Below are 24,082 nucleotides of genomic sequence, written 5' to 3' on the forward strand. Positions count from 1 at the left end.
CAGTACTTATTCTGTGCCAGGCAATCCTCTGAATGCTGTGCAGGAATCAATGCACCTCATCCTCAATGCCATCCTGAAAGATGAATACTAGTATTATCCTGATTTTGCAGATGAGATAAACGAAGCACGGAAAGCATAATAATTTGCTCAGCACTGTACAGTTGGTAAGTGGTAGAGCTAAGAGTCATGCCTAGAAAATTTGGTTCTAGAATCCATATGGTGAATTACCACACTGTACCATCTCTTAATGTAAGTTGACACCTGAAAGTGCAGAATGATTTAATTTTGGAAGGACAACTATTCAGCATAAAGAAATTTGTGGGGGCACCTGGGTGGCTCAGTCAGTTGAGTGCCTGCCTTCAGCTCAGGTCATGATCCCGGGGTTCTGGGATGGAGTACCAGAACTCCCTGCTCAGCAGGGAGCCTGCTTCTCCCTCTCCCTCTACTGCTCCCTCTGCTTATTCATTCTCTTTCTCTGTTTCTCTCTCTCTCTCTCTCTGTGTCAAATATATAAATAAATAAAATCTTTAAAAAAAAAGAAATTTGTGAACATTGTCCAACCAAACCCATTATTACAAACTTAATATGATTTATACAACATTATAAAATACAGGGATTGGTAAATCTGAGAGCTGGTTCTGGGAAAAATGAGAAAAGCAGCCATACACATTAAAAGAACGTAAAATTCATGATAAATACTACAATCAAATGACGTTCATGGAGATTGTTTTCTAAAAAAAAAATTCAAAGTCAAATTTATATAACAGACCTATAAAAAGTAGTAGACAATAACTCAAAAAAATTGAAAGTATAAAAATACTACATTAAAAGTCACAATGCCTGCATGTTGACTGGTGAAATCTTTCAAAATTTGAAGAGAAATACAGCTATCAAGTTATATTATCTGTTCCAGATCACAAAAATAATGAGATTAGCAAATTCATCATATGAAGTTATTATTATCTTAATCCCAAACTTGGTGCTAAGTAATTTAAAATAGAAAACTCTATACCAGTTTCACATATGTATACAACAAAAAATTTAAATAGAAATGTTAACAGCTACAATTAAATATGATTCAGCATTACCAAAAAGGATTTGATCCAAGAATGCAAGTATAGGTGATTTAATGATGTATGTTAGTTACTAAATTAAAAAAAAAAATATATATATATATAGTATTGACTAAATATGCAACACTAGTAACTTAAATATCTCATTTTAAAATTGAGTTTAATTGTTAGAGAATTATTCTTCTTTAAAGAAATATTTTAAACCAAAACTTTAGAACTTTCTCTTTCTATTCAGGAAAAATGATTTCTGCTTCCCTATTATTATTGCATATAATTTGGAAATTTTGGTCTGGTCAATGATGTAAGTCAGAAAATAGAATCAGGAGTAATGAATAGGGGAAGAAGAGAGAAAACTATGTTATGTAGAGATGAGACTATTCTATCTCTAGGAACTAGAGAGCTCGTTTAACCAAGAAAGGAGGGTATTCTCAGTAAAGAGAATGCAAGTGAAATTTGGCATTTGAGTAGATCTCTCATTCATTTTCTTTCTCTCTCTCTTTCTTTCTTCTTTCTGTGATACTGCTCTTCTTTTTCTGACTTTCCTTTGGTTTTCTGTCCTTTTTGTTCTTACACAAGGAATATTTTACAAAATTCTGTCTATCCTATGTCTGTCTCACCATTAAATAGCATATAATTTATTTGATTTCACAGATTTGTGGCTGAAGAGGAATTTTCCCTCAAAATAAATCATACTTTGAGCCTCACTCATGTCTGAGTTAGATGATATTCGGATGAAACTTTGGACTTTAGACTTCAGAGTTGACACTGAAATGGGATGGAATGAATATATTTGCATGTGAGAAGGACATGAATTTTGGGGGCCAGGGGCAGAATGGACTGAATGTTAGTGTCCATTCAAATTCTTACATTGAAGCGGTAGCCCTCAATGTGATAGTATTAGTGGTGGAGTCTTTGGGAGGTAATTATTACTAGATGAGCTCATGAAGGTATAGACTTCCTGATGAGGATAGTGCTAGAAGAAGAAGAAGAAGAAGAAGAAGAAGAAGAAGAAGAAGAAGAAGGAGGAGGAGGAGGAGGAGGAGGAGGAGGAGGAAGAAGAAGAAGGGGAAGAAGAAGAAGGGGAAGAAGGAGAAGATGAGGAGAAGGAGGAGGAGGAGGGAGTGAAGGAGGGAGTGAAGGAGGGAGGAGGGGGGAGGACGAAGGAGAAAAGAAGAAAAAGAGACACTGGAGCTTCCTTTCTCTGCCATGTAAGGACAAAGCAACAGGGCAGCCATCTGCAAGACAGGAAGAGGGCCATCACTGAGAAGCAAATCTGTTGGCATCTTTATGCTGGACTTCCCAGCCTCCAGAACTGTAATGAATAAATGCCAGTTGTATAAGTCTATGACATTTTGTTACAGCAGCCTGAGCTGACTAGGTCACCCAAATACAAACACAGTTGGCAGAACTGAATCCGCTTATAGATAGACCTGAGATCATAGAAAAGATAAAGCTTAAGCTGTAATAAAGAGTCACCAAGATTTCAAATCCATAAATATTTGTCCCTGAAGTCACTTCTAGATTGGTTAATTTACTTTAATTTGCCTTTTTAGTCCTTCATAGACAGAGCACCCACACACATAAATGCACTTACACAGAGAAAGATAGAGACAGAGACAGAATAAAAGAATATTACTACACTTTTTGGAGAATATCGTGTGTACCTATATACATACATATATACTATGTGTCAAAGATTGTGCATTATCATAAAAAATGCCATGAGGTGATAGCATTTGCCTATTTTTTGAAGATGATAAACTGAGACACAAAGACAAAACTTACACAATCCCACTATTTGGGAATTAATTGACAAGAATTTATGCCCACTTAGAATATCAAAAGCCTACAAACCTGAATGAAATTGAACCATATTGTGGCCCTCACATCACAAAGTTCTGGGTCCACAGAAGTTCTGAAGATCACTTTTAGATAAGTAGTCGATTTTTCCATGTGTAAGGCTTTATTTGGCATTTATAATTATTAGCAATAGTAATTCTGGAAAAATCGGTTTTACAGTTTCTTCCTCCTTTACTCTCCTCCTCTACCTCCTCCTCCTCCATCTCCTCTTCTCCTTCTCCTTCTTCTCCTTTTCTTCTTTTTCTCCTCCTCCTCCTCCTCCTCCTCCTCCTCCTCCTCCTCCTCCTCCTCCTTTTCTCCTTCTCCCTCTTTTTCCATTTAGGAGGGGAACATCTCACTGAGTTAACTGGAACAAAATGGATCTTTGTTTGACGGCATTGTGTATAGATAGCAAATCATTTGTTTTATTGTATTGTGCATGGAACTGAGAATACTCCAGAATGGAGGCATTATAATAAAAAGGTGCTTATACATCTGCCTTTCGTTTGTGTTGTGTACTCATGGTATCTCAGCTTATCTGCACGTCTGCTTATGACTTCTTCTTCACAATATTGGCTCTCTATGACTCCGCATAGTTCCCGTTGTACTTCAGTCCTCTCAAAGCATCTCTTCAGCTTTAGTCCCTAATACTAATTACCTTGATACTCATTGTCTTGATATTTGCTAGGTCAAATTTAAAAATTAGAGAGCATATGATTAGACTATTTGAGTTTCTTTTGTCCTATGTCTTATCAAAAAACTTTATCCTATGTATTGGTTACCTTTGAATTAAAGTATTAGCCACCTTTGAATTACCTAGCTCCTACCTTAATCAATGGTACTCAGAGAGGGGAAGATAAGTGGGGGGGGAAAGGCCAATAATTGTTGTGTCTTAAGCTAGGTTTGTGTCTATTCATTCAGTTATTTGTCCCATAACATTTATTTAGTTGTTTACTATGTACTAAACATTATTCCAGGCCCTGGGTTACAACTGTGGTCCAAACAGACAAAATTCTGTTCTAATGTAGGTCATATTTAATAAGGGAAAGACATATAGATACAGATGCTGCCTAATATTCCATATGTCAGGAGGAAATCGGTCCTTTGAAATAAAATAAAGTATGATACAGGTGAGAAGAGTGGTAGAGTTGCCACTACCGTTAATAATCAGAGAAGACTTCTCTGTTTTTTTTATAATAATATTTTTTTATTATATTATGTTAGTCGCCATACAGTACATCCCTGGTTGTTGATGTAAAGTTCGATGATTCATTAGTTGCGTATAACACCCAGTGCACCATGCAATACGTGCCCTCCTTACTACCCATCACCAGCCTATCCCATTCCCCCACACCCCTCCCCTCTGAAGCCCTCAGTTTGTTTCTCAGAGTCCATAGTCTCTCATGCTTCATTCCCCCTTCTGATTACCCCCCTTTCTTTATCCCTTTCTATCTTTAATAATCATAAAGTGACATTTGAAAAGAGACCTTAAGGGTAAGATGAAGGAAGAAAAGTAACTCTCTGTGGGGTGATGTCTTAGGTGTTCTGTGATGTAAGCATACACCAAAAGTTTAAGGATCAGCTAAGGACATCCGGAAGTAGCCAGGCCTTTTGGCCATGGAAGGACATTGATTCTTATCTTTTTTTAGATGGAAATGATTTGAACATTTGAGCAACAAAGTGACATCAACTTATTTATGCTTTTCTTTAGAGCATTATGATGGCTGGCTGTGGGAATATTTAGTAAAGTTGTTGAAATGAAAACGGAATTTTTTCTTAAAGTAGTTATGGATAATTCGAGCACCAGGACTGGTATAGATCTATTTCAATTACATAGAAAGTTTGGCTGATCAAATCTAGCATACCCAGTAAGCAACCTACTATATTTAATATTTATAGAGTAAACAAAAGAGTTACTGATTTTTATAAACACATATTTTAGGAGGATATTAACAGTACCAGGGAACTTTCATATTCGTAGAGAGCACTTCTCTATATCCTTACAAAGTTCAAAAATACCAATGCTATTTTCAGTTAATTCTTTTTACAGACTTCTGTGTGCACTCAAAGTATGACCTATTCATTTCATACTCATTAAGAAATCAATTTTTTAGAGCAAATGTTACAAATGAATATTTAATTTAGTTGCAATTAAGAATGTGTATTTACAGAACATTTCTTATTAATTAACACGAACCAGAATGGCTAAACATAGAAAAGTTTGACCTTCTACTAAACCATTCACTTGGCTCTAAATTATTTTCAAAAGCACCAGAACTGGATCCAACCTGGTCATGTCTCCCTCTGTAAACACATCTCTTCCTAATGAGGTTTCACTCCCCAGGTGGTATGCAGCATGTTCGGTTCTTTGCATTTCTCTGCAAAGAGTCAAACCCTTATCTCATTGATACTGAGGGAGGTTTAATATCCAGAAGCCATTCCAATAAACTGCTATTACAAAATGCCTTCCCATTCCCCCTCAAAATGAGCAAAAATGAGTGGCTTTCCTCAAAATGAGATCTTTAATACAAATATAAAGACAATACATTTAGATAGACTCTTGCGTTCTAGCCGTAGGAATCCCAAATCAGAAGAAAACCTGCATTCTAATTTAACGAGACCTTCATCACTGTTTGTCTCTTTGGACTTTTCTTCTAATTAAAAGCCAATGTTAACATCAAATAGTTGGAAACTCTGTTGTAAAAACTTTACTAGCCAGTTAATTAATTTCTGAATGCATGCATTCACTAAGGCGCGGTGAATAAAGAAGTCACAGTGAGCTCCTGGACCCTTAAAGAAATCACCTGTGTTTTTCTACCTGATCATAATCTCACCAAAAAAAGATCGTAAACATATTTTGCCCATGTTACAGCTCATCAAACGACACTTAAGCCACCAAGTCCCAAGCACAGACCATGATGGTTTCACAGTTCACTTCAACCTTTTTGAGATAACCTGCCACTTAAGTCATGAGCATTGCTCATAATTGTGTTAAAATTGTTGTCATTTTGCTAAATATAGAGCCATGAAGAAATAAGAGGTAGTTTTATCTACCATTTGTCACCACTTAACAATATTTTCTGGAATTTAGAAGTTGATATTTGATCTATTAGCAGGAACCACATATAAGAGAATTAATAAGGCCATAGTTACGTTCTTATTAATGTTATGCATTAACGTCTTGAAAAGTTGGCAGAGGACTGGTACCTAACATTGTTAGAGCTAGTAATAATTATTCATTGCAGATTTATGCTATAATGTACTTAAGTGACAACAAGCTGTTTTCTTAAATGTTAATTAAGAACCTTCTTAATTTATGAAGCCCTATGCTCTTTGTGCAGCACTGAAAGAGACCACTCATATTGCCAAATATGTTCCTCTGAATAAATCATGTCTCAGTAACAATCCTTTGCATTTTTGTCAGTGCAGAATAATTTAGGGAACACCATGTGAGAAGACACTGTGTAGTCTGGACAACCGCTAGAAGACTCTCTTCCAGCCTTACGATTATTGAGAAGATTTAGTAATATTATCTCTGAGTAGGAGGAAATTTGAATTTCTGCTGGCAATTATTTTTTATGAGAATCAGTAATGCTTTACATCATTCTCTTATCCTAATTATGAAAAGCATATGCATTTTCAAATATATGAATGAATCACATAAAGAACCTTTTTTGGACTGTTATATAAGCATATTATGATATATGCTTTCTTGGTGGGCACTAAAATGAATCTTAGGGAGAAATAAAGATTTCAATCGAATTTCTATCTTGGAAATCTCAAAACAGTAACAATGGTTAATTATTTTCTGTAGGATTCTTATTAAAATTATAGTAGGGAACACTTTCCTACTGTCATGATATGTCAAGAACGATCTGCCTAGTATGGAACATGGGGTGTGCGTGTGGGCATATGTGTCTGACATGAAATGACTTAATGTTGTATCTTTGCTCCTAGTTTTTACCTTCATATAGAAGGTGTGATGGTTATACATAGAATAAATGGAACTACAAGCACATTTCACAACTTACTCCAACATTTTTATATAGTATTATGTTCTGTGGTCTGCCAGATTTAAGGTAGTTATATTTCCTTATATTCACATTTTCCTTTGTTGGTAAAAAGACTTTGGGCTTTCATCTGACGGTCTCCAAGTTCCAGGTGCTATGTTTCTGTCACATAGCTTTGCACAGCAGCAAAGACAGTATGATTTTTCCTATTAGTTAATATCTAATGGAGGCTAGAAAGGTATTGATGGTATATTAAAACAAGACCTAATTTTCCTTGATTCCAAATTAGTCAATTTTCTGTCTTTTGTGAATATTTGGATGCTTTCCTTGAATTGTTTTGTATTTCTTGAAATTATTTTTAATTTATTATACAGTTTTACCACACTTTCAGTATGAAGTATACTTTTCCCCTGAAATTGGGTCACGTAGTTACCCACTGGCCAATTTCAAAATCCCTTCGTATTTGTCAACCTCAGCACTATCAATGAAATCTTCATATAGTAATAGAAATTCTTCTCTTAAATCCATGTTATTAAGGTATTACTGACATATAAAAACTGTACATATTAAAATCTACAGTTCAATGAGTTTGGGGATAAATGTACATCTGTGAAAACATCATTACCATCAAGGCTGTGAACAAATTCACCCCTCCCAAAGTTTCCTATTATTATTATTATTACCATTGTTATTTTTGTGGTAAGAAGACATAAGGTAAGATCTTAGCAAATTTAAGTATCCAATAGAATATTGTTAGCTACGGTTTCTATGTTACATGGTAGTTCTTCGAATATGAAGGCCTTAAATTATTTTTGTAAGATTTTAGACATTTTGGGGAATAATTTTTACATTATATATTTCCCCCCTCCTATATGTTCATCTGTTTTGTTACTTAAATGCCACATATGAGTGAAATCATATATTTGTCTTTCTCTGACTTATTTGGCTTAGCCTAAAACACTGTAGCTCCATCCACCTCATTCCAAATGGTAAGATTTCATTCTTTTTGATTGCTGATTAATATTCCAGCGTGTGTGTGTGTGTGTGTGTGTGTGTGTGTGTGTATACCACATCTTCTTTATCCATTCATCAGTTGATGGACATTTGGTCACTTTCCATAGTTCGGCTATTGTTGATAAGGCTGCTATAAACATCGGGGTACATGTACCCCTTTGAATCTATATTTTTGTATTCTTTGGGTAAGTATCTAGTAGTGCAATTGCCGCATCATAAGGTAGGTCTATTTTTAACTTTTGAAGTTTTCCAGAGTGTTTTCCAGAGTGGCTGCACCAGTTTGCATTTCCGCCAACAGTTTAGGAGGGTTCCCCTTTCTCCGCATCCTCGCCAACACCTGTTGTTACCTGTGTTGTTAATTTTAGCCATTCTCACACATGTGGTAACTCACTGTAGTTTTGATTTGTATTTCCCTGGTGATGAGTGATGTTGAGCATCTTTTCATGAGTCTGTTGGCCATCTGGATGTCTTCTTTGGAAAATGTCTATTCATGTCTTCTGCCCATTTTTTAACTGGATTACTTGGGTTTTGGATGTTGAGTTCGATAAATTCTTGAGAGAGTTTGGATACTAACCCTTTATCAGATATGTCATTCACAAATATCTTCTCCCAATCTGAAGTTTGCCTTCTAGTTTTGTTGACTGTTTCTTTCACTGTGCGGAAGCTTTTCTTATCTTGATGAAGTCCCAATAATTCATTTTTGCTTTTGTTTCACTTGCCTCTGGAGACATATCTAGTAGGAAGTTGCTATGGCCTTTGTCAAAGAAGTTGTTGCCTGTGTTTTCCTCTAGAATTTTGATGGTTTCCTGTCTCACATTTAGGTCTTTCATCCATTTTGAATTTAGTTTTGTGTATGGTAAAAGAAAGTGGTCTGGTTTCATTCTTTTGCATGTTGTTGTCCAACTTTCCCGACACCATTTATTGAATGAGGAAAATGAGTTTGTCATCAAAATATTTGAATATTAAAAAAACCATAACTGCTCTGTTTTCCTATCTTTGGATATATCAGGGCTTGGGGATGAATTTTGTTCATTTATTTGGTTGTAGATTTTTTATTCTACTTAATTACACAATATAGTATTTTGGAATATGTGGAATATGTGGTCAGGGTGAAGATTCCATAGAGAAGATGACAACGGATAGTTTGGTCTGGTTATGTTCAAATAACAAGAGCAGCAGTAGCAGCAGCAATAATAATGTTAACTATCATTTATTGAGGGACACTAGTAATGGTGCTGAGTACATCACAAACATTAACATTAAGTTCTCCCAGCCTATGAGATGAATGTGCATTATGGTCTAAGTTTCACAGATGAAGTTACTAAGACAGAGAAGTTAAGTGGTATGACCCAAATGACCCAGCAAGTGGTAGAGCCACCATCCAAACCAGGACCCACTCTTGCCCTCAAACCTTTATAAAGTGTTCTTTCCCATTTGATTTTTAACTGCTGAGCTGTCACATTATTTTGTATGTTACAAATTACAGAGTCCAAATTTTTGTTGCATTTTTAAAAGAAAAAATGAATTAAAAAGATGGCAAATATTGCCGAGCAGAAACATGATAAATTTACAAACACCCAGCTATTGTGTAGTAACTAAATACTGGATTTGACATTGAGAGACTTAGTTTGAATACTTACTATAACCCTTATTGTATAAGACATCTTGAAATTTCTTAGGGTGCTGCTTCTTTTTCTGGAAAGAAAGGATAATGATCTCTGCTATATGGGGCAAATACAATATTCAACATATACTTTAAATGGAAGCTTTTTTATAGATATGAGAGTATGGGATGTCTTTTATGCATCTAAGAACTGCCTTGTGTTATCTATGTCTTAAATCTAAGACTTATATTAGACAACTTACTTGGCATATCTTTGCTGTCCTCTGTTACACAGGGACACTTAAATGTTGCCCATGTTGGACTAGGGATGTGATGTGGGTGATTTGCCAGCTACGTGCTCTGCCATCGTACTCCCTGCTGTGTCTCCTGATATTACTGGCATGCATTTGAAGGAACCTGTAACAAGTTTTAGTGAAAACCTAGTTAAAATCTTCTTTGATGCATGAAAAAAAGAGACCTTGGGAGGAAAAGAAAAACTTACTTGCAGCAGATTTGATTAGTGACAGAGTGAAGATGAAGCCCTGGCCCCGGCAATCAGTCCAAGGGTTCTCTCTAAATGCCCTCTTCCTGGTTGGAGCATTGTCAGGCTATGCACAAGGAAGCCATCAATTGGCCTTTACAAGATAATAATAATGAGTTACTTGACAGGTCTTCCACAGAAGAAAGCAATTATCATTTATGAGTTAAGAGATGGCTTGGGATTATTGAAAATATCATAGAATCCCTTCTAGGGATTGCCTTGCTTAAATACCATTTATCAATTGGTACAGCAGAATCATTCATTTCTTCTCAAACATTATTCTATAAATGTATTCAACGAATATAATGGTGCCCACCAGTATTTTAGAGGCTTAACTAGATGAAGGGAGGATGATAGAATTGGATATTAATTCAAGGTGAACTTTAATTTTTATTCATTTTTCAATCACATGTGGGTTTTAGGTCTATTTCTCCTACCAACTACCTGGATTATAGGAGTTAATTATAATTATTATAGGAGTTAATTATAATTAACTCCTTTAAATGGATCCAACTTATTGCATCTGTACATAATTTAGTGAGGGCCTACTATATATCAAGCATGTTTGCAACATTCTTTAGGTAAAAATTCACTTAATCCTATGATTGCCCACTCTGTCACTATTTCTACTTCTGGTTTATGGATGAGGGAACTAAGACAGTTTGAGTAACTTACTCAAAATCAGTGAATACATGGGATTTTAACCTATATATCAGTCTCCAGGATAGGGTTTTAATTATTGCATTATACTCTATTCTTTCTACATTGTACAGTTCTACCATTTAAATATTGACTGAGGTAATGCATGCAAATCACTTAACACACTTCTCATTTTGAGGACTGTGTGAGAATTATTATTATTTTAAGATTTATTTATTTATTTTGAGAGAGAGAGAGTGCATGCAAGTCATGAGGAGGGGCAGAAAGAATCTCAAGCAGACTCTTCACTGAGCAGGGAGCCCGACCCCACCTGGGCCTTGATCTCAGGACCCTGAAATCGCAACCTGAGCTGAAATCAAGAGTTAGATGGTCAATCAACTGAGCCACCCATGTGCCCTGAAGGTTATTATCATTTTATACTCAGACAATCTCACAAAGTTTTGTGCATCATTGAAAGCCAGTTGAAAAACATATAAGACCAGGTGCAATCTACATCTTTTTATTATGATAGTGTCTATAATCCATGTTTTAAAAAACAAATAGAGCAAAAAAGATATAGTCTTTTGTCCCAATGGGCTTCTTTATTCCTTCTGCTGCTTTCTCTGTCACCATTTCACTGTTCATTAACACTTTCAAAGGGAGAGCCAAGTCAGAGGACCTTTGTGAAAGCCAGTCTTTTAATTTGGCAGCACTTATAAGAGACATGGATTTAAAAGTAGGAGAACATGGACATGAAACATATTGTTTAAAATTAGCCTCAGGAGTTTAAAGATTTCCATTACATATGCTACTTGTTTCCCCGTGGCCACATGTAACAGAATCTCGGTCTCTATTCCACTTCATCATTTTTAGACAACTTTGACTATAGCTTGTCAAAAATATCATATTATTTTGATTATTTCACGATAGAAAATTCAGATTCAGAAGATGCAAAAATCACCAAGTTCACCTAAGCATTTTAGAAGCTCAGAAAACACTTATCTCTCAGTCTGTTTTATAGGTTTTCAACTTTACAACGGTAGTTCTTTGCTCATCTCAGCCACAGTTTCTACAGAGTATTAATTCTCCCTAGTTTGTGGTGCAGTCAAAAAAGTGCCATGGTGCCCAAATTATGAGCTGGAAATATATCTTCATTTTGCTGATGGTTCCAGCCTGCTATGTTCCAAGTGGATAATGGTACTGTTTTAAGGTTTCTGTGTTCTGTTTTTGTTTTAATTGAAGCAAAATGACATACAATATTATATTAGTTTCAGGTGTATGACATAGTGATTCCATACTGTATGCATTGCAAAATGATTACCAAGTAAGTCTAGTTACCATCTGTTACCATACAAAGTTAATACGATATTATTGACTATATTCCCCCATGCTGTATATTACATCCCTGATTTGTGTTATGTTTGGAAGTTTGTACATCATGACCCCCTTCACCTATTTCAAACCTCTCCCCCAACCCTTCTTCCCTCTGGGAACCACCAAACTATTCTCTGTACCTATGAGTCTAGGTGTTGCTTTTTTTTGAAACTTTATACTGTTTCCCACAGTGGCTGCACCAATTTGCATTCCCACCATCAGTGCACAAGGGTTCCTTTTTCTCCACATCCTCACCAACACATTAATTTTTGTCTTTGTGATACTAGCCATGCTGACAGGTGTAAGGTGATATCTTATTGTGGTTTTGATTTGCATTTCCGTGATGATGAGTGATGTTGAAGATCTTTTCATGTGCCTCTGCATGTCCTCTTTGGAAAAATGTCTAATCAGAATCCTCTGCCCATTTTTTAATTGGATTTTGTTTTTGTTACTGTTGTTGAGTTGTATGAGTTATTTATATATTTTAGATATTAACCTCTTACCAAATATATGATCTGCAAATATTTTTTTTTCCATTCAGTAGATTGTCTTTTTATTTGGTTAATGGTTTCCTTTGCTGTTCAAAAGCTTTTTAGTTTGATTTAGTTTCATTTGTTCATTTTTGCTTCTGTTTACTTGCCTTTGGAGTCAGATCCAATGAGAACATTGCTAAGGTTGATGTTGCGGAGCTTACCACCTATGTTTTCTTCTAGGATTTTTATGATTTTAATCTTTTGTTCAAGTTTTTACTTGATTTTGAGTTAATTTTTTATATGATGTAAGAAAGTGGTCCAGTTTCATTATTTTGCATGTACATGTCAGTTTTTCCAACATCATTTTTTAATAGATTGTCTTTTGTTCATTGTTTATTCTTGACTCCTTCATTGTAAATTAATTGACCATATATACATGGGGTTTTTTTTGGGGGGGGGGCTTTATATTCTGTTCCATTAGTCTATGTGTCTATTTTTATGCCAATATGATACTGTTTTGATTACTATAGCTTTGTAATACAGTTTCAAATTAGAGAGCATGATAACTCCAGTTTTGTTCTTCTTTCTTAGATTCGTTATTCAAGGTATTTTGTGGTTCCATATAAATTTTAGAATTACTTGTTCTAGTTCTGTAAAATATGTCATTACAATTTGATAGGGACTGCACTGAATCTGTAGATTGCTTTAGGTAGTATGGACATTTTAACTATATTAATTTTCCAATTTGTGAACATGAAATACCTTTCCATTTATTTGTGTCTTCAATTTCTTTTGTAAATGTCGTATAGATTTCAGTGTATAGCTCCTTCATCTTCTTGGTTAAATTTATTCCTAGGCATTTTATTCTTTTGATGCAATTGTAAATGGAATTATTTTCTTGATTTCTCTTTCTGGTTATTAGTGTATGGAAATGCAACAGATTTTTGTATAATAATTTTGTATCCTGGACCTTTTTTGAATTCATATATTAGTTTTAACAGTTTTTTTGGTGGCTTGTAGGGTTTTTTATATCGAGTATTGTGTCATCTGCAAATAGTGCCGGTTTTATTTACTCTTTTCTAATTTGTATGCCTTTTCATTTCTTTTTTTGGATAACTGTTGTGGCTAGGACTTCCTTTGCTGTGGTGAGTAAAAGTGGGGATTTTTGTCTTACTTCTGATCTTAGAGGAAAAGCTTCAGCTTTTCCGCATTGAGTAGGATGATAGCTATGGATTTGTCGTATGCCGCCTTGATTATGTTGAGGTACGTCCCCTCTGCACTACCTACTGTGTTGAGGGCTTCTATCACAAATGGATTTTGAGTTTTGTCCAATGTTTTTTCTGAATCTATGAGTTGATCACATAATTTTTATCTTTCATTTTGTGAATGTGCTGCATCACATTGATGATTTGCAGATGTTGAACCACGCTTGTGTCCCTGGGCTAAATCCCACTTGATCGTGGTGGATGATTCTTCTAATGTATTGTTTGGTTTGCTAGTATTTTATTGTGCAGAAATATTTACTAATATCTTTTTGTTGGATTGACCCCTTTCTCATCATATAATGACCATTTTCTTTCTTATTACAGTCTTTATCTTAATGTCTATTCTGGCTGTTTAAATGCAGATACTCCAGCTTTCTTTTGCTTTCCATTTGCATGGAGTATGTTTTTCCATCTCTTCACTTTCCATCAATATGTGTCCTTAGCTGAAGTGAATAGTGAATTCTTTTTTGGCAGCATATACATGGGTCTTGCTTTTCCTTTTTTTTTTTTTTTTCTTTTTTAATCCAGACAGCCACTCTATGTCTTTTGATTGGAAAAGTAAGCCCACTTACATTTAAAGTAATTATTGCTAGGTATCTACTCATTGCCATTTTGTTACCTATTTTCTGGATGTTTTTGTTTTTCGTCTCTGATCTTCCTTCTTCCCTTGTGGTTTGATGGCTTTCTTTTTGGTTATGTTTAGAGCCCTTTCTCTTTTTCTTTTGTGTATTTATTATAAGCTTTTGTTTTGTGGTTATCATGAGGTTCACATGTATCATCCTATGTGTAAAAAGTCTGTTTTAAGTTGATAGCAACTTAAATAGGAACGCATTTGAAACTCCATGCAGGGACCATCCCTTGATTGCCTGGCTCTGGGGCCCAAGGGGCCTGGTGTTCCTGAGTTCCATGGAAATATATAATAGAAAAGACAGTCTTGACAGGCTAAGATTTTAACTAGGCAGTTGGAGAGTATAAGAGGTGGGGCACACTGGCTGACTTCAGAAAGGCAACAGGAAAGAGAAAACAATGTCTGCTCTCAGTCAGATTTCAACAAGCATATCTGAGCAAATTGGCCACAAATTTACATGCACAAATTCATATCTATTTTCTGCTTCAGTGATTTTTTATTAATATACTATAAAGGTTAAAACCCTATAAGGAAAGAAAGGTAAATTTTACCCCAACTCCTCTGTTCCTCCTGAAACCATTGCAGAATGCAGTAGTTGTCTTTTAAAACTGCAGCATAATTTCAGAACCATATTATAGCAAGCTTACCCCCAAAACAATATAAAAAAATAATCACTTTTATATGAATATCGTGCAATTTTTAAAATGTTTTGTGGCTTCCTGCATAGTTCTAATGTAGCATTAATTGAAAATCTAAATTCAGCTCATTGGCTTTCAATAGAAACCATAGGGAACTCCTGCTGAGAATATTATAAAACTATTTATTTATTTATTTATTTGCACATATATAATATAGAGCTGAAAATGGCTTTGCTATTAGTAAAATGAGCCATCCTTGACAAATATTTAAAGTGGGGAATAAACTAAAAAAGATGGATTTGACTCAGCTTTTCTCTCATTCCAAATAGATTACTCTTCAATAAACAGAGCACTGAGGACATTCCCACAAGATGGCAGCATAGCAAGATTCTGAACTCAGCTCCTCCCACGGACACACCAAATCTACAGCTATACATGGATCATTTCCCTCTGGAAAAGATCTGAAAACTAGATGAACTGCTTCTTCACAACAAAAGAGTAAAAAGACCACATCAAGAAAGGTAAGAGAGGCAGAAACAGTCTCCCAAAAACCCCACCACCACATCAGGTGGCCCCATCCCCAGGATCCACACCAGAGAGAGGAGACCCAAAGACTTTTGGCTTAGAAAACCAATGGAGCTGATGTCCAAAGACCCAAAGTGTTCTAGAAAACTGAGTTTCCTTTTTAAAAGGCTCGTGTGTGGACTCTCTCCCTCTGAGACCCAGGTAAAAAACAGCAGTTTGAAAAACAGTTAGACTATATATGAAGGACATTCATTGGCCAATCTAAAAGCATATGCTGGAGGAGCAGGGGACTATCAAAACTCTCCCTGGAGACAAACAGACACCATTTTTGCACCATTTTGCACATCTACCCTCTAGCATAAGTGGGTGATCTGGGACCTTCCACAGCCTTGCTATGACAAGCGGGGTTGAATGGATGTGGTACTATCCTGCTGTCTTGCTGTCTTGCTAAAGCCAGAGAGCACAGGCAGGAGCATAGTTGTGGATAAGGCAGAAGTGTAATGAATTGACCAGAAAACTCAGTTACATGAGAAAGGATTTCAGGCCTGATGTATATTCCCATCTACAAGTGAAAGAGAGTTACTTTGTGGGTCTTTCTGCTAAGAAGAGCAAAGAAGTCATGCTTGTATCTGTCTCCCTGGGGGGGGGGGGAGGAGTTCAAAAGAGTTAGTTGTGTATAAGGCAGAAGTGTAATAAATTGGCCAGAAAGCAAACTTGCAAAAAATTAAGTTGGAGAACTTACAATACCTGCTTTCAAGATTCACTACAAGCCTATAGTAAACAGTATTCTATTAGCTTCACTGTAAACCAATAGACCAATGACAGAAAATAGGGAGTGCAGAATAGACGGCAAATCACATAATTAATTGATTTTTTAAGTAAAAGTTGCTAAAGTGATTTGAGAATGGAATAGTCTTTTGAGCACATAATACAGAAAAAAAAATTATCTGCATAAGAAATGAAGGGTGACCATATTATACATCAAACACAAAAATTAGAGATGGATTATAGACCTAAGTGTAAAAGCTAAAAGAAATAAGTTTCCAGGAGGAAAGAAGGTAAAATCTTTATGGTTTTGGAGTATGCAAGGTTTTTTTAACTGACAGAACATGGTTGCAGTACATATACCTGACAAGGGGCCTCTGTTCTGAATATGTAAATAAAACCTACGTGCAATGATTTAAAAAACTGAATGAAAAAAGTAATAGATATAAGTGGGCACAATGCAGGTAAAGAAATACAAATAATTCAAAAGCATATGCAAAGCTGCTTAACATGACTAATCACTAAGGAAATGCAAATTAAAGCCACAGTGAGATACTCCATTCACCCATAAAAATGTCTAAAATTTAAAGGCCAGGGGCGCCTGGGTGGCACAGTGGTTGAGCGTCTGCCTTTGGCTCAGGGCGTGATCCCGGCGTTATGGGATCGAGCCCCACATCAGGCTCCTCCGCTAGGAGCCTGCTTCTTCCTCTCCCACTCCCCCTGCTTGTGTTCCCTCTCTTGCTGGCTGTCTCTATCTCTGTCAAATAAATAAATAAAATCTTTAAAAAAAAAAAAATTTAAAGGCCCGATAACATTCCCTCTTTATGTATGTGGAGCAACTGGAACTCTCATACCTTGCTGGTCAATTGCAAATTGCACAACCACTTGGGAAACCATTCTGGTAGTTCTTATATAATTAAACGTACATCCTTTTGACCTACCAATTCCATATTTAGATATTCTCAAAATAAAAACTGAAACAGGGGCACCTGGGTGGCTTAGTCAGTTAAGCATCTGCCTTAGGCTCAGGTCATGATCCCAGGGTCCTGGGATCGAGCCCCATGTCTGTCATCGGGCTCTCTGCTCAGCAGGGGGAGAAGGGCTGCTTCTCTCTCTCCCTCTGCTGCTCCCCCTGCTTGTGCTCTCTCTCTCAAATAAATAAATAAATAAAATCTTAAAAAAAAAAGAAAAATTAAAACATATATAAAAAAAGACATACAGAATATTTATAATATCTTTATGCATAATATCCCCAAACTGGAAACTGCTCAATTGTTTATCAAGGGAAGAATGGATAAGCACTTTGTATTAGGTCCACACAGTGTGTCCTGTTAATCAGCTCCACCTGCAATAACAAAATACCATAGGGTAGGCAGCTTAAACAGACAGTTCTGAAGGTTGTCAAGACTAAGATGAAGGTGCCAGCTGCATTAGACTTTGGTAGGGCCCCTTCCTGGCTTGCAGATGGCTACCTTCTTGTTGTGTCTTCACATGGCAGAGAGAGCAAGTTCTGCTATCTCATCCCCTTTTTATAAGGACAATGATTCCATAGGGTCACTACCCTTATGACCTCACCTAATCACCTTCCTATGTCCCCACTTTCATATACCATCACTCGGGAGGTTAGGCTTTCAACATGTGAATTTTGGGGGAACACAGCATTTAGTCCACGACATTCAGCAATAAAATAAAATATGTTAGTAAGATGTGCAAAAACATGCATGAATCTCAAAAACATTATTCCGAGTAAAAGGGAACATGTACAGAGAATACTTACTTTACGATCAATTTATATGAAGTTCTAGGGAAGGCAAGTCTAATCTATGCTGAAAGAAATTAGAACAGTGGTTGTTTATTAGGTTGGAGTCCTGGGAAAGAAGGGGCACAAGGGAACATTCAAAGTTTCTATATAGTGGTCAGACTGTGACTTGTGACTGTCTGTCAAAACTCATCAAACAATACTCTTAAGATCTGTGTATTTCATTATAATGTAAATTATAAAAAATATAAAAAATAAATCATAAACTTACAAAAACTTTAAAATATCTATTCACAAGAACTTTAAAATACCTATTTTGTGAAAAATTCTATGGTAATAATTAAGTAAAAAAGAAAATAAAAGAAGCACTAATATTCTTGATCCAATCTACTACTCATAGTAACTACGATTTTACCCTCAAAAATACACCAAGATCCAGCCATTTCCCACCACTTGTACTATCATAACTCTTCAAAACAATGTCTTTCTTAGACCACATCTTAACCTCTTGATTTGTCACACTGTTTCAGCTCGTACTCCCCTATGGTTATTTTATTCTTCAAGCAGTGTCAAAGATAAACAAAGCCAGACTCTAGTTAAAGCACGGAGGACAGATTACTCAGCAGTAACTCTTACAATAGGGTGGTGGGTCCAGCACTAACTGAACTCGACTACAATTGTGGAGAAGTGATGAGGCGTTTTAGGGGGAGGGTGAGGGAACAGGGAAGGGCATGAGCAAGATCTGGAACAGAATCACGGAAGTGAAAATTTCCAAAAAGTGAGAAGGGGCCTTGGTTAATGTGATTAGACCATCTGGGTTTGCTAACTGGCACTTACTGAAGTTAGGCTCTTACTTTCCCGCAGAGACTGGAGACAAAGGCCTTATCTTCAGGTGTTAGCTGGAACAAACAGTACATTCTTTTGGCAGCTTTGAGCTTTCCCAGGCAGGAAATGAAGGGGCCTGCAGTCATGCAGGAAAGCAGCTTTGAGCTGCTAGAAATACGCTAGTGCTTGTTTGAATCTCCTACTGCTTGTGTGTTTGAGGGGGTGGGGAGGAATGTAGGTGGAAGTGGATGGAAAGTCTGTAGCTTTTACAGGCCAAGGTTATGGCCTAGTTAAGGAAATAGCTCAGAGGAGTTGGAGGAGAATTTGGTTAGGGAGACAGTCTTTGTCAGCCACCAGAGACATCTTTTTTGAAAAAGTCAATCAATTTCTGTCATGCCCTACAAAAAATTCTCCAAAGGCTTGCCATAACCCAAAGAAGAATCAAACCCCTTAATGTGGTATGCAAAGATTTAAATGCTCTTTCCTAGTCTGTCCATCCAGAATCGAATCCAACATTCTCCTCTTGATTATTCTGTTCCAGCCGCCACCCTTCTTTATATTCATTGAATACATCAAATATTTTATTATCTTAGGGCTTTTGTACTTCTTGCTCCTTTTATCCTGCAAGCTTCTAATTTGTATCTTTATATAGGCTGCTCCTTTATATCCTTTAGGAGTACTCAAGTATCATTTCAGAGAACTTTCCATGAACTTCTTATCTAAAATTGCACCCCACCTTAAATCACTGTTTAATTTTATGCATGACACTTTTCCTTCATATATTATTCATATGTTTCTTATTCAATCCATTTCTCCTCATAATGATATGTACTCCTAAGGACAAGAACGTGTCTCTCTTTTTCATAACACTATCCTCCGTTTTTAGAAGAGTATCTAGCACTTTATAGATACTCATAGATATATGTTGAATAAAAGAAAGAATGAATTCATTTTCTACGTGTGGTTTTATATTTTCACTTGAAAAAATTTGTTACTATAAAAGTTTGTGTTCATCTCTAATTTCAGGATAGCAACTTACTAGTCATTCAGAAAAAGGCTTAAACCTATTTCCAAACTTATATGGCAATTTGAAGACCTTTTGGATAAGACATATTGAATCTGATGAAAATCTCATGAAGAATTAAAGCATTTTTTATTAACAATACCCTGATTAGGAAAACAAGCATGATCCAAACATATGAGAATGGCAGGTGATGGAGAACATTTAGCTTACCCTTGTTTAGCGATATATTTTACTGAATTTAAAACTCCTTTCTTTCGAGTCAGATTTATAGCACTACCTGCCCAGGATTTTTTTTTTCTTATCTGGTATTTCCTTGTTTAGTAAATTAATAGAGTCCTTCTGCCTACAGAATGTCCATCTTGGACCTTTTTCATCAACTTGAAATAAAGTAAGTACTTACTTGAAAGAAAAAAGAATTGCCATTTGATGGTGGTGATAATGACTTCCGCACCTTACATTTCTGTAGGATTAATGATTAGATATTCATCCCAGGGACATGGATGCCTCCTGCATGATCATTAATCTCCAGGAAACCACCTACACTTTGATTGTTATCCTTAAATTAAAACTTAGGGGCAACACAGAGGACAAGGCAACTGATCACGATTCTCTCAAATTCAGGCACCAGATTATGTTCTGATAAAGAATTCTAGGCTTATAGAATCTCATAATGAATGACTGAAGAAAATAAATGAATGTGTTTTTTACAGCCCTGGGTCAAATGATTGAGAAGTCTTCGTACACTTAAATATCTAAGCAGTACTATGATATGTATTCAGGTATTCTTAAAACTTATATAAAGATCACTGGATATATGTTTTCTCCTCTATTTTACTTAATGTCAGGCTTTGATAAAGAGATATCCCTAATAGAAAATATGTTTGAATGGTGAATTTAAGAGTGGAGTTGTAGGGTGGATAAAATGGGGAAAAGGTCAGAGAAAGATCAAATAATGGCCATCTTTCTGTAAGAGCTCAGGACTAAAAGCTAAGAGTCAACAGGAAGGCAAGGGCATGTATCTGCCCTTGAAAGCCTGTTTAATTTGGAAGTCCATACTCCTACCTCTACCCTTAGCTCCTTATTTCCCTTTTTTGGTTTACTTTTTTTCCAGAATATTTGTCACCATCTACATGCTATATATTTTATTACATACTTTGTTTTAAGGTAAGTTACTTGGTTGGGAAATTTTTTGTTTCCTGCTGTTTCTTTATCGACTGGAACCTGACTGCTACATAGTAGGAACTCAATAAATATTTTTTGAGTGAATCAGTGAGGGTTGTTATTTGTCAACTTCTACCAGACAATAATCAATATCTGTGCCACAGTTTTTCCTTAAAATAATACAACCAAATCACTCAAAGAGACTGCATCTTTACCATTAACCATGGTTTGATTATTATCAAATTTTACAAAAATAGATGTCAACAGTATCATTATTTGGCCATTTAAAATTCCTTATTAAATTTGTGTTCTTTCACTTAAAAAAAAAAAACTTTCCTTACTCTCTAGCATTTTTTACTTTCAATCATTTTGTTAAAACAGCAATGAATACTTGAAAGATAATCAACCTGATATATATTCATGGAAATTCAAATGAAACAACCTATGGAATATCATTTTTTACACTCATAATTTCACCCAAAACTAAAGGCAGACAAATAGCCGAGGAAGATGTAGACTGGTAAAACAATTTTTGACAATAAATCAGCATTCTTTTGTGTGTTGAGTTATACACCTCATAATCCAGCAGCTCCAAATACAGGTGTATATGCCCGAAAGAAACTCTCGGCTATGGGAACCAGGACATGTTCACAATCCATTGCATTGTTTATGATAACAAATTGAAAAATTAAGTGGAAACTGTTCAAGGTTATTTATGTTCTTCATTTATAATAATTTTCCTTCCTGCCCTTGCCACATTTCCCTGAGGGTAGGGTCTATGTCCGGCACTATCGATCTCAGGCTTTGCCATGTGAACTTACGTGGCCAATGGAATGTGAGTATAAATGACACAAGTTCTGTTAAATGTTTTCATTAAACCGTCTGAGGTCCATTATCTTCCTTTCTGAGATGCAGGCTTCTTTACATGCAGTGTTCCTGAATGCCGTGATTTGTTTACTTATGGGAATAATGATTGCATAATTTATGTTTAATGAAAATTTGAGTAAACTCGTCTGAACTGAACTCGAGGCCCTATTAAGTGAGGCTTCTGGGAGGTGAGCATACCTAAAGATGAAGATAGACGAATACATGATTTATTACCATGTAGCATTTAGGCCTCAAGTCCTGGGAAGCTGGAGCAGATCACATGGAATTTTCACATCTCCTCCCTCTCCCTTCTCTATTTTTTCTTTGCAAACTAGCAAGTCTGGGAACTAAACACAAAGCTGGCTAAGTGACTTCTTAGGTCTTTTCCATCTAAACTTGTATATAGCCCTTGATGTTCTTTATCTTACCACCTAGATAGTAAGGTAAGGTGAGTTTAAGCAAAATAAAATCAGTCAATGAGCAGGATAAACACGTATTTGTCTCCAATGCCAAAGAAGAGTTGCTATTGTTGGCACAGCGTGGGTGGTGATAATAGCCCCCTGTGTGACCTAGCCAGCCTATGTAGGAGAAAGTACCAGGGACAGGAGACTTTACATCACTATGGGCAAATGAGTGGGAAGAATCAAGAGAAACCTTGAGTCAAGTTTGACATATGATGGTAACTATGCATATTCCTAGGTCTTCAGGTCTCCTAAAATAAGGATGGTAAAGTTGCTTCAGCTTAACAACTCATTAGATTAGCAAAAAACTTAATAGAACAGGTGATGGAAAAAGAGAAATTCCATATTGACTGAATGTCTCACTTCTTAATTCTTTGCATCATTAAAAAAAATGTCCATGCATTTAGGCCAATAAAAGGCTTAAGAAAGTTCAGTAGAAAGATAATGCTAATCACCCTTTTATAGGCATCAGATAATCTGGCAAATAAGATGTAGCAGTCTGGGTTCTACAAGAAACAGGAACAATTGGAGATATATCAATATTTAATCTATATCATCTGTATCTATCATTTATATCTCTAGCTATCAGAAAATTATATAAGGAATTGTCTCACGTGGTTATGGAGGCTGAGAAGTACCAGGATCGGCAGTTGGCAGTCTGGAGACCCAGAAAGTTGGTGGTATAATTTGAGTCCAAGTCCAAAGGCCTGAGAATCAAAAGAGGAGATACCGTAAATTCCAGACCGAAGGCTGATAGACTTGAGAACCAAGAAGAGCTGATTTTTCAGTTTCAGTCTGAAGAGGGGAAAAGAGCAATGTCTCAGTTCAAAACTAATCAGAGAAAAGGAATTCTTTCTTTCTCTCTCTTTTGTCCTATTCAGGTCTTCAGTGGATTGGATGAGGATCACCCACATTGGGGAGGACAAGCTTGTTTTCTCAGTCTACCGATTCAAAAGTCAGTATCATCGAGAAACACCCTCACAGTTACATCCAGAATAATGTTCAACTTGGGGCGCCTGGGTGGCACAGCGGTTAAGCATCTGCCTTCGGCTCAGGGCGTGATCTCAGTGTTATGGGATCGAGCCCCACATCAGGCTCCTCAGCTATGAGCCTGCTTCTTCCTCTCCCACTCCCCTTGCTTGTATTCCTTCTCTCGCTGGCTGTCTCTATCTCTGTCAAAAGGGTAAATGAAATCTTTAAAAAAATAAAAATAAAAAAAAAAGAATAATGTTCAACCTAATACTGGGCACCCATGGCCCAGGAAAGTTGATACATCATATTAACTATCACACTCAGACATGCTTGGAAACGTAACTTTTTAGGAAAGATTATTTCCTGTGTTAAGAAGTTCTCAGTTTCTGTTTCCATCACTACTTTCTTTCCAAGGTTTCTTAATTTCTTTTTGACATCTAACATGATATGTTTTCTTCGTATGATTTTATTGCTTACAAAGAATAAATTATGCACAACAAAAGAACAAAAGGAAATGAAACCTAAGCCCAAGAGTTAACAATATTTAGCTTAGCCGTGTGCCAAATAACTTGGATACTTTGGGAAGTTTTATTAATCTTTTCAGGTATCATTGAGTAGCTTATGGT

The sequence above is a fragment of the Ursus maritimus genome, unplaced genomic scaffold, assembly GCF_017311325.1.
Source record: "Ursus maritimus isolate PB19 unplaced genomic scaffold, ASM1731132v1 scaffold_8, whole genome shotgun sequence".
NCBI lineage: Eukaryota > Metazoa > Chordata > Mammalia > Carnivora > Ursidae > Ursus > Ursus maritimus.